This window comes from Kogia breviceps, chromosome 13 (assembly GCF_026419965.1).
Source record: "Kogia breviceps isolate mKogBre1 chromosome 13, mKogBre1 haplotype 1, whole genome shotgun sequence".
NCBI lineage: Eukaryota > Metazoa > Chordata > Mammalia > Artiodactyla > Physeteridae > Kogia > Kogia breviceps.
This window is the reverse complement of record NC_081322.1, coordinates 53,135,355-53,150,120: the sequence shown is the minus strand read 5'-3', so window position 1 is coordinate 53,150,120 and position 14,766 is coordinate 53,135,355. Positions and strand designations below refer to the sequence as shown.

At 36.6% G+C, this 14,766-nt stretch overlaps 1 long non-coding RNA gene across 5 annotated transcripts in view; it reads right to left on the bottom strand.

Moving 5' to 3' along the window:
- Positions 1-14,766, bottom strand: part of LOC131767717 (uncharacterized) — a 134,379-nt gene that overhangs the window by 5,279 nt on the left and 114,334 nt on the right. For 4 of the 5 annotated variants that reach the window (XR_010836016.1, XR_010836017.1, XR_010836018.1 and 1 more), the window contains one exon: positions 2,439-3,421. This is a non-coding gene — a long non-coding RNA (uncharacterized lncRNA). Of the gene's footprint in view, positions 1-2,438; positions 3,422-14,766 lie in introns of those variants that run through there. The other variant, XR_009338824.2, reaches the window with a different exon arrangement.

Genomic DNA, 14,766 nt, shown 5'->3' with positions numbered 1-14,766 from the left:
AGGGAGTAATACTGATTATTGTTGGCTGTCTAATGTACGGGCTTTAAGAGGAGGACCAAGACTGTGATTTCCCCAAAAGAGGGGCTAAGGGAACCCCATGTTGTTGTTAATTCCTTCTTATATCAGGCTGCTTCTTACCCAGAGGTCATCATCTTGAATATGAAGCCTCCTTTAGCCCTGTTTAGCATCTACTGTCTTCATCCTAAAGCAGGAAATAGGCAGTGGAAGAAATATATATATATATATCCCAATTTCCCATCTCTCAAGAAAACTAGCCAGCAGGATACTGAGTGAATAAACAGAGCTGGAATTTTGAGCATTCATTTGGTTTGATTTTTCTAGCATTCCGAGTTTTGTAGAAAAGATTTTACCATTATTTTGACAATTGACTTAGTACTTCCTATTTCCCATAAGGCAGAATGTTAAAGAGAAACAGCAGCACAGCCCCCAATACCACAGAGTCAATACCCTCATGTCCTTTCTTTAGTAAGAAATATATTTTAAAATATTATCTTTTAGAGCCATCAATTGTCCCATTACCTTAAGCCAAAGGCTTTTGCTGGCTAGCTGTAGTCTTATTTATGCACATAATTAATTATTTTTCCAGCTGATGGTTATTTCAGCTAATGGTTCATAGTAAACCTTCTTAACTACCCATTTATTATCAGACTACGGAAGGGGTGGCCAGTACCACAGTATGCTAGAAGTTAGTTTTATGCAACCATTAACATTACTAGAATAGGATATCTTGAACAAGAGATTTTTAAAAATCTAAGGCTTACATAATTTTAAATCATGAACAATCTTGTGATATCTATCAGCCATCCAACCATCTTCCATAACAGAAGCCATTGTGCAAGGCCTTACTGTGGTGTGTGACAAAAGAGGGTGGCTCTCCCTAAGCTGGTACAATGTCAGTGTTAGGAATACCCAACTGTGATGTAAAAGTACTAATCTCTCCTAGTGTTTTGCGGGCCTCTCACCGCTGTGGCCTCTCCCGCTGCTGAGCACAGGCTCCGGACGTGCAGGCTCAGCGGCCATGGCTCACGGGCCCAGCCGCTCCGCGGCACGTGGGATCCTCCCGGACCGGGGCACGAACTCGCGTCCCCTGCATCGGCAGGCGGACTCTCAACCACTGCACCACCAGGGAAGCCCCTCTACTAGTGTTTTTATAGAACCTTTTCCTAGAGAGCCAAAGGCTCTGATTCTAAAGGCACAGAATCAATACCAACACCCTTTTCTTATGGTAGGCTTATTGATTTAGGCTCATCAGCACTTACTCTCTAATAGCCAGATACTGTGCTTGGTGATGAGACACAGAGAACAACACATAAAATATGGGCCTTGCAGTTTAGTGACTTTCAAACTTCAGTGTGCCTAAGAATCATTTTGGAGGCTTGTTAAAAATGTATATTGCTGGTTCTTTCCCTCAGAGATACTAACTCAAAAGATCTGGGCTGGGCCTAGAAGCCTAAATTTTATCAGGTATTTCAGGTAATTCTGGTGCAGAAAGTTGTCAGGAATCACTTGAAGGTTTAAGGCAGGACACAGACTTTGCGATCAGATTGGTCATGTACTGGTTCCCCAGTTACTATCTGTGTGATGAAGAGTTTCTAGATCCTGGACTCACAGAGTCTCAGTTTCCTTCTTTGTAAATTCCTACTTTATAGAATTATTGGGAAGATGTATGGAAGGTACTTAGCAAAGGGCCTCATCTGGAGTAGAAACTCATTAAGCGAGTGTCTTTGTTAGTATTAAAAAGCAAATCTGGACCAACTTTACTACTTTGTGCAATCCAGTTGGGAAATGTTCAAAGTAGGAGTCTGGGGATAATTGAAGAGTCTAGGAGGAATGGACTTATGATGAAAGGCAGGAATGATTCAGCATTTACATCTGTAAAAAGTTAAAAAGTTTAGAGTGGTTGTGGGAAGAGACATAGCTGAAGGGCATAGAGAAGACATCCCTGACCAAAATGCCGAATAAGATGATTAGAGTATTTGATGCAACTAAAGAAAGGAAAGGGAAATTGCAACAGTCTTCCTAACAATTCGCAGGGAGGGTTTTGGTCATCCTGATATGTGGGAAGGAACAATAATTACAAAAAAATGTTAAAATACCATTTCAACAAAAGCAAAAAAAAAAAAAAAAGCTGTTCTTTGTTGATAAATTAAAAAGAAAAATAAACAAACAGACCAACAACCACCCTAGGGAACTTTGTCTCCAAAGAGCAAAGAAACAACAAATTGAGGACTTGGTAAGGAATGGAGATCATCAGATTAGAGATACACATCCTGGGATTATTGTTATTTTTCAAATGTCATGCAGTTAGAGTGAAAATAATGAACTATATCTGTTTTTCATAACATTTTAGTGGTCTTATTAATTTATAATATAATTAAACCAAAAATAATTATTTTATTTTTTTCAATTTTTTTATTGCACTATTTTTAGCACTTTATTCACAAACTTTTATATAGTGCTTGAGTAAGGAGTTTCTGAACAATGGAAATAACCACTATTTTTGTAAAAGCTTATACAGTATGTGGTGTATGAGGCAATAAAGGTAAATTAAAAAGTCATTAAAAGTGAATTATTGGAAAAATAATTTACCTTTGTGAATTGCTTGAACCCTAAAGCAGAGGATCAGATAGTCTTTTATTGAAACAGGAAAACCCATATGGTCCTAACCTACCTGGAAATCTTTAAGCTATGTGCCAGTATAGAGAACCAATCTAAAGCTGCCAAAATCCAATTGGAAAGTCTCCTCATCTTATTTCCCCAAATCCCACCCACTAGAAAATCCCACCTTAACAGAACACTGACCAATCAAAGACTTTCTTAAAATATACTCCTTTTGCTCTATAAAATTTACTCTCCTTTCAAGCCCCTTCCAGTCTACCAGAACTAAACAGATAGTAGCTGACTTTTCACTAGAGTTAGCTCTGAATAAAGAGCATTTGATCAATTCCGTATGTGGTTTTTAACCTTCTGACAATTTTAATAAGGATTAATTTTTAGTATTCCTTATTCACGGCCATATACTGTGATAATGTATCACTCGAGATCACAGATCCTGTGTCACATCATTATCCCCATACATGTAGAGACACATCACAAAACATATACACGAATATTTTCAGCAAGCAGCTTCCCCCATAGAAGCAGAATATACAATCCTTCAGTGTTTTAGCAAAAATAACTCCAGAGAAAGTACCTTTATATTGGAACATTTGGTTCATTCTGGATGACAGTGTCATAACTTCATTGAATCGTCAGTTTTTTCCCAGTTTACTGCTATTGGCCTACCTCTTGCCAATCTCTTCTGCTGGGTGATGGACATGATCCATCCTCATACCTTTATTGTCTGTCAGTCTTGAAGAAGGGGGGAAAGACCCGGAGATGGGACAGGAGCAAGTGTCAGCTGTGAGAATGGAAAAAGTTATAGTTAAATACAGAGTGAAACAAAAATCAAATAATAATTTGTAACTAAGCAGGTTAATGCTTGCCTGATACATTGTAATGCTTTGTAAATATTTTAAAATAAATAAGTTGGTCATTAATAAGAAGAGTATATGTTCTTAGTCCTCAAATTAAGTTAATTCCTCTCCCACCCATGATTATAACATGAAACAGGTAGTGGGTGGGATTGAGGGTACTTTCACAGCCAATCTCACCTATAAATGAGTCAGAGAGTTAATGTGGTTTGGTAAATTCCTAAAAGTCTATTCCTCCAGAATTTCTCCCATACTCAATGGCCATGGTGACTAAAACTTTTAGTACTGGAGGAATTTACTTTTAGAGAATCCTGGTGAATTGATTATATCTAATTTAGGGGCCATTTAGAAGTCTCAATAAGGTATCTGGAAATGACGTTGTTATGTTATTATCCATTAATCCTTAATATTGACTTGTTTATAGGATTGAGAGTTTCAAAGGACATGAATCTGAGGGAATGGGAGTAATTATTCAAACAGGGACAGGAGTCATAAAAGAGCTGTAGGTAAGAGTGGGACACAAAATTTACTCATGCTGAAATTTTGGATAGGGTTGCCAAAAGCATTTCTCTATGTTGTTGATTACATGCGGTTGGAATCTCTTCTTTCGATTTCCTTTCCCTCCCTTCCCTTTCTTTCTTCCTTCTCTCTTTCATTTTACATTTAATTAAAGTAAAATCTTACAATTGAAGATCCTGTTAAGGTGTAAAACTGAAATGCCTAATTGGTATGATTTAGCATTCATTAATCACATAGATCAAAATATTGATAGTTTTAAGAACATTGGCAGACCTCACTGGGGAGAATGTAAAATGGGATAGTTGCCCAGCTCACCTCTGGAGAAAAGGTTTAGCATAAACATGACCTGAGAGGATGAGCAAGTCCCACCCAGATCACAGCAGGCCTGACTGCAGTCTTATTACATGGCCAGCTGACTTGTCTGGGACATAGGGAACTACCCATTAAATGAGGTCAGCAGTTGTGAAGAAAAGAAAGCTTGCAAAGGAAAATACCTTAAGTACTGAGCCTAGGGCGTATGCTGGGAATCAAAATAATGTAAGGGGATTTATTAACAACAGCTAACGCTTATTGAGCACTTACACGATTTCAGGTACTGTTCAAAGGATTTACATGTTCTAACTTATTTATTCCTACCACAACCCTATGAGGTAAGTATTAATTTTATCCCCTGTTATGGATGAGAACCTCATTAACATTAACAGTAGAGCAATGGCCCTTCCTCTGCGTGTCTCATGGTGGTCCATCCAAGAGTTTCTTTAGGGTACCTACTTAGGAGTGGAAGTGCTGGATCAAAGAGAATGCGCATCTTCTCCTCACTAGACAAGACCAAATTGTTTTCCAAATAGATTGCACCATTTTACCCTCCCAGTAACACATAAAATCTCCCAATTTCTTTATGTGGTCAGGCTTTCAAACTTTTGCCAGTTTGAGGGGTGTGAAATTGTATCTTATTTAACTTTGGATTTCTCTTTTTACTAATGCTTTATCATATTTTCATATGTTTATTGGCCATTCCAGTTTCCTTTTTTAGGAATTTACTCTTTTTATTCTTTCCTCATTTTTATCGTTGTACTTTTTTATTGATCACATGTGATTATACGCTTTGGCTACTAATTTTCTGCTGGTTATATGTAGTGCAAATATCCTTTCCAAGACTTCCTCCCTCCCTTCCTTCCTCTTTTCCTTCCTCTTACTCTCTTTTTCTCATAGTGTTTTTTGATGTACATCAGTTTTACATTTTAATAGGGTCAATTTATCAATCTTTTCCTTAATGGTTTATTCTTCCCATCCTGAAGGCCTAAAGATATTTTCCAGTATATGGTAACCTCATATTCATCATGTCCTAAGTTCTCAAATATTCTGTTTCTGGGGTTTCTTTCTGATCTATTTTTCTTTTTTTTTTCTTAAATCCCTGAGCCAATATCACATCATCTCAATTACTTTATAGTTAGCCAAGAGATCACAAGGGTGATTCTTCATACCTTATTATTCTTCTTCAGTATTGTATTTCTTTATCTTGAATCTTACTATTTTTCTTCAATATTATATTTAGTATTCTTGGGTCTTTGCTTATTCTTATACATTTGATTTAAAGTTTTGTTAACTTCAATAAACTGACCTTCTGTGAGTTTGGATGTAACTGAATGATTTAATAGATTAATTTGGGGGTGTAGATTTCCATTTATTTAGATCTTCTTCAATGTTTTCCAATAACATTTTATCCTTTTTTTCCTGACACCTTTTGTTAGATTTATCTCTGGTATCTTATTGCTGTTATAAATGGAAACTTTAAAAAATTTCATTTTCTAGCTATTTGCTATTGTTGTATGGGAGTATGATTGATTTTCTGCATTGATTGTTACATTGACCATGCATCTAGCAACACTACTAAAATCTCTGATTAATTGTAGTTATTTGGCTATCAGTTCTCTTGTGAAAATAGCACTTTTATTTTACCTTTCATATATGTGTATATACATATATATAACAAAAGCACACACACATATATATAACATATATGTAGATATCATAATATAAATAAACATCTACATATCTATGTATCTATAACCTATATGCCTATCATCTATCATCTATTATCCATCTTCTTATTCTTGTCTTACAGAGCTAGCTAGGTCTTCCAATACAATATTAATATTATATGGCATTGTTGACAGGGAGCATACTTCCAGTGTTTCACTCTTTAGTGTCATCTTTGTTTTAGGCAAAGAGGAAATTTCCTCCTACTTTTGGATAGGTTAGGTTAGGCTGTAATAACAAATGACCTTAACATTTCAGTGGCTTTCAAAGAATGTCTGGCTCACACTTTTTCTCCATTATAGGTCAGCTGTGACTCTGCTCCCATCACCTTATGCCAGGTAAAATGATAATGGTGTTGTCTCTGTAATATTACCAGTTACATGGTGAACAGTGTCTTGGCTCCTAAAGCTTCTGCCTGGGAGGGGCAGGATACATCTCTTATGATAATATTTCATTGACCAAAGGATGTCTAATGGCCATGCCTGATTTAAATAGGTTGGGAATATACAGTCCTCCCTTAGTGGGAGGGTATCATAAAGAGAGGCTGCAAATATTTTGAACACTAGTATAATTGTCCACAGTGGGTAGAGTCAACTGCTTTAATACCTATGTCTATTTAAGTTTTATAAAGACTTTTGCCCACAGTTTAAAACTTATGGAGTTATTTTATTCTCCCCCCTTTCTCTTTTTCTAAACCCAAGGAAGAATTTATGAATAAACAAGTAAACTTTCCTAAGTCTAAAAAGTCTTGTTTAAATAATCAACATCTTTCTACACTTAGTTAAATAGCTTTTGGGGTGAGAATCCTTATCCTTTGAAGCTAACTTGTTGGCATCCTTCTCTGTCTTGGGTTTGCTTATAACTGTTGTGATAGACACAGGAGAGCTAAAAAAATGTATACTTTTTTTCTTGATATAAAACCTATGCCCCTGGGCTTCCCTGGTGGCACAGTGGTTAAGAATCCACCTGCTAATGCAGGAGACACGGGTTCGAGACCTGGTCCGGGAAGATCCCACATGCCATGGAGCAGCTAAGCCCGTGAGCCACAACTACTGAGCCCGCGTGCCACAACTACTGAAGCCTGTGTACCTAGAGCCTGTGCTCTGCAACAAGAGAAGCCACCACAATGAGAAGCCTACACACTGCAACGAAGAGTAGTCCCCGCTCACCACAGCTAGAGAAAGCCCGCACACAGCAATGAAGAACCAATGCAGCCAAAAATAAATAAATTTTAAAAATAAATAAAATAGACAAACAAACCTGTGCCCCTGAGATTTTTCATATGAGGGTACTGGATATTAGAATACTGTCTTCCATGATTGACATTGTCTTAGGAGACAGCATTAGGGAATCCATAATGGTTTGAGATTATGACTGATTGTATTTTAGGAAATAATGTATTTTTTAAAAGATAGGAAAATCAAAAGGGAAATATTGGAAGACTCATTTGTCAAATATTATAGATTATCACTATGGAATGTGAATTAGTATAGTAATGGGAAGGTATATGTGTGCGTGTGTGCCTGTGTGTGTGTATATGTGTGAAGAGAAGAAAGTTAGAGAAGAGATTGTAATAGCTGCCACAAAAACCTTTTATGCAAGTTTTCTGTTGTGTCAGACTTGAGAAGAGTACAGTCTGCTTCCATGGTGTTCCTGGGCATGAATGTCAGTTGAACAGCCCAGGACTCTGAGGTCCTCTGGCTGAGTAGAGAACCTCAGTATGCTTGCATCTCAAAGACTGAGATCAGAATTTTTTACACTCTTCTTTCTCATCTATTTTACTCTTTCCTTCTTTTGAGTAAGTAACCCAGGGCCAAATCATTTAGTCATATGTATTACATTAGATTTCTAAAACTGTACACTCATTTTGAACAGTTACCTTAAAAGTTTTACCTATTTTTAAAAATAATATTTCAAATATTTTAAATATAAAAACTTCTTTAGCTTTCAAACATCATTATGTGAAAACTACAAAAGTAACTGAAGGCCTAGATAGAAAGATTCTTGGACTGGGGCTCAGAATGCTTGAATCCAGACTCTTAATAAGCTTCTTTCTAGCTTTTCTTATTGCATGTATTCTCTTCAAGGTAGGGCAACCTCCTTCAACACAAGAATGAGGAAGTAGGTGGCAAAGAGAAAAGGGTCTATTCTTATATAATTAAAGTTAAAATATTTTTGGAACAGCTAGCACAAGTCTGTAATTCCTTAGCTAAGCATACAATTTCTTCCATTGACTGACTGCTGCCTGTCTCTTCAATGTTACCATCTTTTCTCATGCCAAGCTAGTATACCTATAACTTTCCCAGATAAACTGCATTGTTTCATGCTCTCAAGACTTAATACACACTATTTTTTCTGTTTTGAATGTTCCTCTTTATCTTATCTGTCTTATGAGTCCTTAGTTAATCTTCAATTTAACAGCTCAAACCTTCTCAATCTCCTTCATGAGCCATGTTTGCTAGTTTCTTTTGTACCATAAGTGTTGCCTAGTATATTCACTTATCATGTCCTTCATCGTAGACTTATCTGTTTGTTGAAAAGAAGAATAGATAAAATCCTAGAACAACACTTGGCACATAAGTTGTACCCAATAATTGGTCATTATTATTGGGATTATTGTTCATCTGTCTTCTGAGCTCCTGGAGGATAGAGACTATATATGGTTTATTTTTACATTGCTAACAACACATTAAGAGTCTGGTACATGATAGGTGCTCAAAACACATTGGTTAAATTAATTAATTAGGAAATCTTTAGGAAAAAGTCTCTCCTTTAATTCATAGCCCTTTCATTATTTTGAATTCTTATTTTTATACTTAAAATTTCAATTTGAAAAGGAAATTATTAAGATCCATGTTTTGCTTCTAGATTCACATAAAAATGGTTTCCACAGGCTGCAATCAGAGAAAATATATGTTACTTGGTTAAAATGAAAGGCATTCCCATAACAAGATGATTTCTGATGCCAAATATCTTTCCAAAGGCTTTTTGTTTCTTTCAACATGATATTAGTTTTTTATTGCTGTGTAACAATTTGCCACAAACTTAGTGGCTTAAAACAATAGTCGCATATTATTTCATTACATAACTTACTGTTATATATGTCAAAAAACCAGGTGGGCTCAGCTAGTTACTCCAGTCTCACAAGGCTGAAATTAAAGGGGCAAATACTGTAGGCTTTTATCTGGTGGCTTTATTGGAGAGGCAATGTGCTTCCAGGCTTATTCAGGTTTTAACATCGAGGGCTGCTGGTTGGAGGTGGTTCTCAGCTTCTAGAGAGGTTATCTGCATGCCTTGGCTCATGCCTATTCCATCTTCAAAGTCAACAAAGGCATGTTGAATCCTTCTCCTGACTTTCTCTTCTCCCACCAGCTAGAAAAGTTCTCTTCTTTTATGGTTCGATTAGATTACATTAGGACTTGTGTGATCCCTCTATTTTAAGGTCAGTCATGCTCTACAATATTATATAATCATCAGAGTGATAATAATATCATATTCACAGATTCTGGGGATTAGAACAAGACATCTTTGGATGACCATAGTTTTATCTACCCCAGTCTACTGCCCCTCTCCAAAGATTCATATCCATTTCACATGTAAAATACATTCACCCCATTTCAAGGTCCCCAAAAGTCTCATTCCAATACAACATCATCTCAAAATTCAAAATCTCATCATGTATAGCATCTGAATCAGTGCAGTTGAGGCTCCTGTGCACAATTCCTATCATCTGTGGACTGTGATACTAAGTAAATATCTAATCTGCTTCAAACAGAAACTGGTGGCACATCAAGAAGATAATAGTTACAGACAGTATGGCTCAAAATGGGAGAAAAGGAAAATAAAAGGGAGTTTCTATTCCAAAGAAGTTTTGAAATCCATCTGGGCAGACTCCCTTAGGTTTCAAACCCTGGGAACAGTTCTCTGTGGCTCTCAGCTCTCCCCACTGAGCTCTCAGTTCTACTCTCTGGGCTCTAGGCCCACTTCCTGCCAATGGAATTTCAGGGGTCCAATAACCTTTCATTTTGTAATTTTTTTCCTTTTTCTTTTTTTGGTCTATGCTAGCAGTATTTCTGTTGACATAGATTTCTCAAGAAACTTGTGCGTCTCCCTTGGCACAGGGATTCATCTCAATAGACAGATCTCAAGTCCATAACACATTTTGAGATAACCTTTTCCCAATCTTTGGCTTCTGTTGAAATGGCTGATGGAGAGTATCCTTAAGCTTCCTAGAAACTCCTTGTTTTAAGAAGATCTGTGAAGCAAACCCTTAATCTCTTGAGACTTAATATTCTGACCTTCTGGTCTTTCCAAAATTTGAGCAAAGTGGTGCCCAGACACACCCAGCTTTTTCTCTGTGCTTCACTTTCAGAAACAATCTCTTAATTTTAGCAGTTTTTGCCATCAGGATAGGCTGAGGATTTCCCAGAGCAAGTCCTGGTTCCGTTTTGTTTACTGTTCTTTCATAATTTTTTCTCTCTCCTCTCACATTTTACTATAAGCAGCAGGTAAAAAACCAGGCAGCACCTCCAACACTTTGCTTGGAAATCTACTCACCTAAATAATTAAATTTATCATTTAGAAATTCTGCTTTCCACATAAATTCAGGAAAAAAATTCTGCTAATCTTTATGCCACAGTATGATATTGATCCTCTTTCCATAGTTTTCAATAACATGTTCCATGCTTCATTCTGACCTGTCCCCAGTCTATGTACTTGAAATCCATGTTTTAACTAACAGTTTATTCATGGCAGTCTAGGCTTCCTCTACAGTGCTCCTTAAGGTTCTCCTCAAACTTCTTTCAGCCTCCACTCACTGCCTAATTCCAGAACCACTCCCATATTTTGTGTATTTGTTCTGGGAGCACCCCACTCCTGACACCAACATCTGTATTAGTTCTCTATTTCTGTGTAACAGATTACCACATATAAAACAGCTTAGAGCAACACAAATTTATTAGCTTACAGTTTTGTAGATCAGAAAGGCCAATGTGCTGATTATCTGCTTAGGGTCTCCAACGGCTGAAATCAAGATGTTGTCTTGATGGACTGTATCTGGGGGATCTGGAGAAGAATCTGCTTCCAACTCATTCCTGTTGTTGGCAGAATCAGCTCCTTGGAGTTGTAGCACTGAAGTTCCTGTTTCCTTGCTGGCTGCTAGCTGGGGGTGGCTTTCTGCTCCTAGAGGTTCCTTGCATTCTTTCTCTTATGTCCCCATCCATCTTCAAACCAGCAATGGTGTATTGAATACTTCTCAGGCTTTGAGTCTATCTGACTTCCTCTTCTGCTTTTCTCTTCTGCTTTTGAAGGGCTCATGTGATTAGATCATCTCTCTCCCACAAATAATTTTTGTATATGCAGATCAGCTGACTTAAGACTTTAATTACATCTGCAAAATTCCTTCAGAACAGTACCTAGTTTGGTATTTTATTGAATACACAGGAGTTGAGAATTTTGGGTGGGCATTTTTAGACTTCTTCCAGGTAAAACCATTACTAGAGAATTGATTTAAATAAATCAATTTGAAATCAAGATATGCAACACTTATTTTTAGTACACTGTTTGAAATATATATTAAACACAATTTTATATTCTACAACTTCTTTAATGTTGATAAGCATTCCATATTACTCTTTGGACATGTAATTAACACTCTTATTTAAAGAAAAATTGCTACCTTATTAAACGTTTCCCTGAATTTGACTAACATCATCAGTGATTTCAAAGTTTTGGCCTAATTATAGATCTTTGTGATCCTCTAATGTATATGTGTTTCTATCATAGTGTAAGACAACACAGAGGATCACATTTTAAAATCAGACCAACAAATTAAAAATCTTACAATAGTCATGCAACTCAATTGTGGCCAATGATTTGAAACTGGAAGTGAGGCTTCTGGGAAAATTTTTTCCAAAGAGCCAGATTTAGCTGGTATATGTCTTCTTGCCCTTCTTCCTGACTAGACTGTGGATGAGTTCCAGTTGTGGAGCATGCATCTTATGACCACAAAGCCATTCCGACAGAAGGATCCAGAGGAATGCAGAGACTTGAGAGCTGATATTCTTGAGCTGCTGAATTAATACCACCAACAACTTATCTCTGGACACCTCATGATGTGAGAAAAACACAACACATTTTTGCTTACACCACATTTTTGGGAGGTTTATATGACTTGGCTGCAATTTTTTTTTTTTTTTTTTTTTCTGGTACGCAGGCCTCTCACTGTTGTGGCCCCTCCCGTGGCAGAGCACAGGCTTTGGACGCGCAGGATCAGCGGCCATGGCTCATGGGCCCAGCCGCTCCGCGGCATGTGGAATCTTCCCGGACCGGGAAACGAACCCGTGTTCCCTGCATCGGCAGTCAGACTCAACCACTGCGCCACCAGGGAAGCCCTTGGCTGCAATTTTTAACTGACATAGTAGTTCAGAGTAGTGCCTAGAGAAGATACAGCCGTAGAGGAGGAAAATACATAAATCCTTTGACCTGTCAAAATACTTTATTTATCTCTCTCATGACATTTGTGTGCCACTGTTGTATAAATGAAAATATAATCCCCTGTACTGGTCTAAAAACTCATAAAAGGATATCCATCCTTTGTCTCCACCACCTGTTAGCTTAGTTAAATTCACCCTAAATATTTGTTGAATGACATCAATAAGGGTAAAGATGCCTCCAATTTAGACTCTTGCAGCTTGACGTGTAAAAAATATTTTTATTATGAGAAGGGAATAGGAGAAAAAATAAACTCTGATAAAGGGGAAATAGGAAAATCTCCTAATGTGACTTTGCAGAAAGCATTCCAGAAAACTAATAATCATCATCCTCATCAACATCACCAAAGAGTGTATTCAGGTAAGAGAAGGCATAACCAAGGAAAATATAAAAGATCGGCATGGAATTGTATGAAGTATGTCAAGAATCTTGAAGAAAATGTTCATGACAAGCAAGATGGAGAATGCTTTTAAGTTATATTCTGGGTAAGACCTGCTTGGCCTGTGTTGTGTGATTTTCACAGATGACTGTAAAAAGAGGAAATTCTTATTTTTATTCTGTGCTGAGTAGCAGAATTTTCAAATTGGAAAAATGTAGCAAGATTTTTTCCTTTCTGGGTGCTTTATTTCCACTTCTCACATTTATTAGAGACGCCTATACTTTAAAAATAGATTGGATTATAAAAGAGTTAGATTTATAAAAGAGTCCCTAACTTCTATAAATTATTATCTCCAGATTGGGAGAAATTTAGTTATAACTTTAGTGAATAAAATACATACTTGGATATCACTTATTATTAGTTGATTATTTTATTCTTACAACAGATTTTTTGAGGCCCTACCTGAGAATATAGCAATAAACAGCTAGATCTGTTTTTTCATTCCCTGAAATTAATGTTTTCTGGGGAAGATAGGCACCAAAGGGATAAGTATGATGAGGTGTGAGCACTCTTAGGATGGGGAAATATGGATGTGACATTAAATTTGAGCAGGGAGAAACTTATCCTAGCCCTGGTATTGTGAAATAATGGGAAGATAGGAAAAAGACCAGAGAATGTTTGGTTTAAATCTGGTGGAATGATGATCTATGCCTCCAAAAAGTGTCTCTTGGTTTTGAATTTAAAAACTATTATCAAGATTCTAGAATTTCCCTGTTTGGCAAATTTTTATATTCTACATTGTAAGCTAAAACACTAAATTTAAAAATTTAAAATACCTACATGTAGTATTCATGGATTCATGAAATTGTCAGGATTAAATACCATGTTATAAGCCAAATGAGTGGTAATTACAGAGAATATATTTTTGTTTCCTTAATTTCTCTTTCTTGTCTAAGCTATTCTGTTTATTAAAATAAAGAAAACAACAAAACAAAAAAGAAAAAGTCAGACAAAACCAACCCAATTTCATGTAAAATAATTTATTATGATATTTTTCCTTGCTGTGGAACACTATAAATATAACTACTTTCAAATTTCAGAAGGGCTTATTACTTCATTCTGTAAAAATCTCAATTGACAATATTATTGTCAATTTAATAAAGTCAGAATTTTGCATATGTTTTTTTCCATTTCAAAATTAAATATCCTTTATATGCAAAACATCCTTCACAACAGTGTTTTCCTCACATGCTACTCCCGTGATTAGTATTAGCTTATGCTTTATAGTGCACTCAGTGTCTTAAGCCACAGCCAGGTTAATTGTGAAATGGTTAATTTACAGAGAAAGATGGACTTTTTAAACAAATCTCAGACATATGCATTATTAACCTGAAGAGAAACATTTGCTTAGGATGCTTCAACAACACTGGAAGGGATAGGAGAGAATGGAGGAGGAAGGAAGAAGGGAAAGGGAAAGGAAAAGACAGGTGAAAGAACAATTTTATTGAATACTGATTATGGAGCTTTATTGAATGGCCCAAGTGATGGAAAAATAGTCTAGGTCAGTGTTCCTCAGCTGGTGTTTGTACAGTTATTTGGGACCTTTTAAAGATGCAGATTCTGATTTGTAGTACAGAAGTGATGCCTGAGATGGTTTATTTTTAATAAACTGCCACAAGTTTCTGGTCTATGGATTAGCCAGGCTCTAGATCTGTGGTTCTGAGCATTGGCTCACCTGAGAAATACCTGGCAAAACAGAAAACTCCTGATGCTCAGGTCACACCCCTGAACCATTAATCTAGAATCTTTGGTACTGAGACCCAGGTTTCAGTGTTTAAAAAA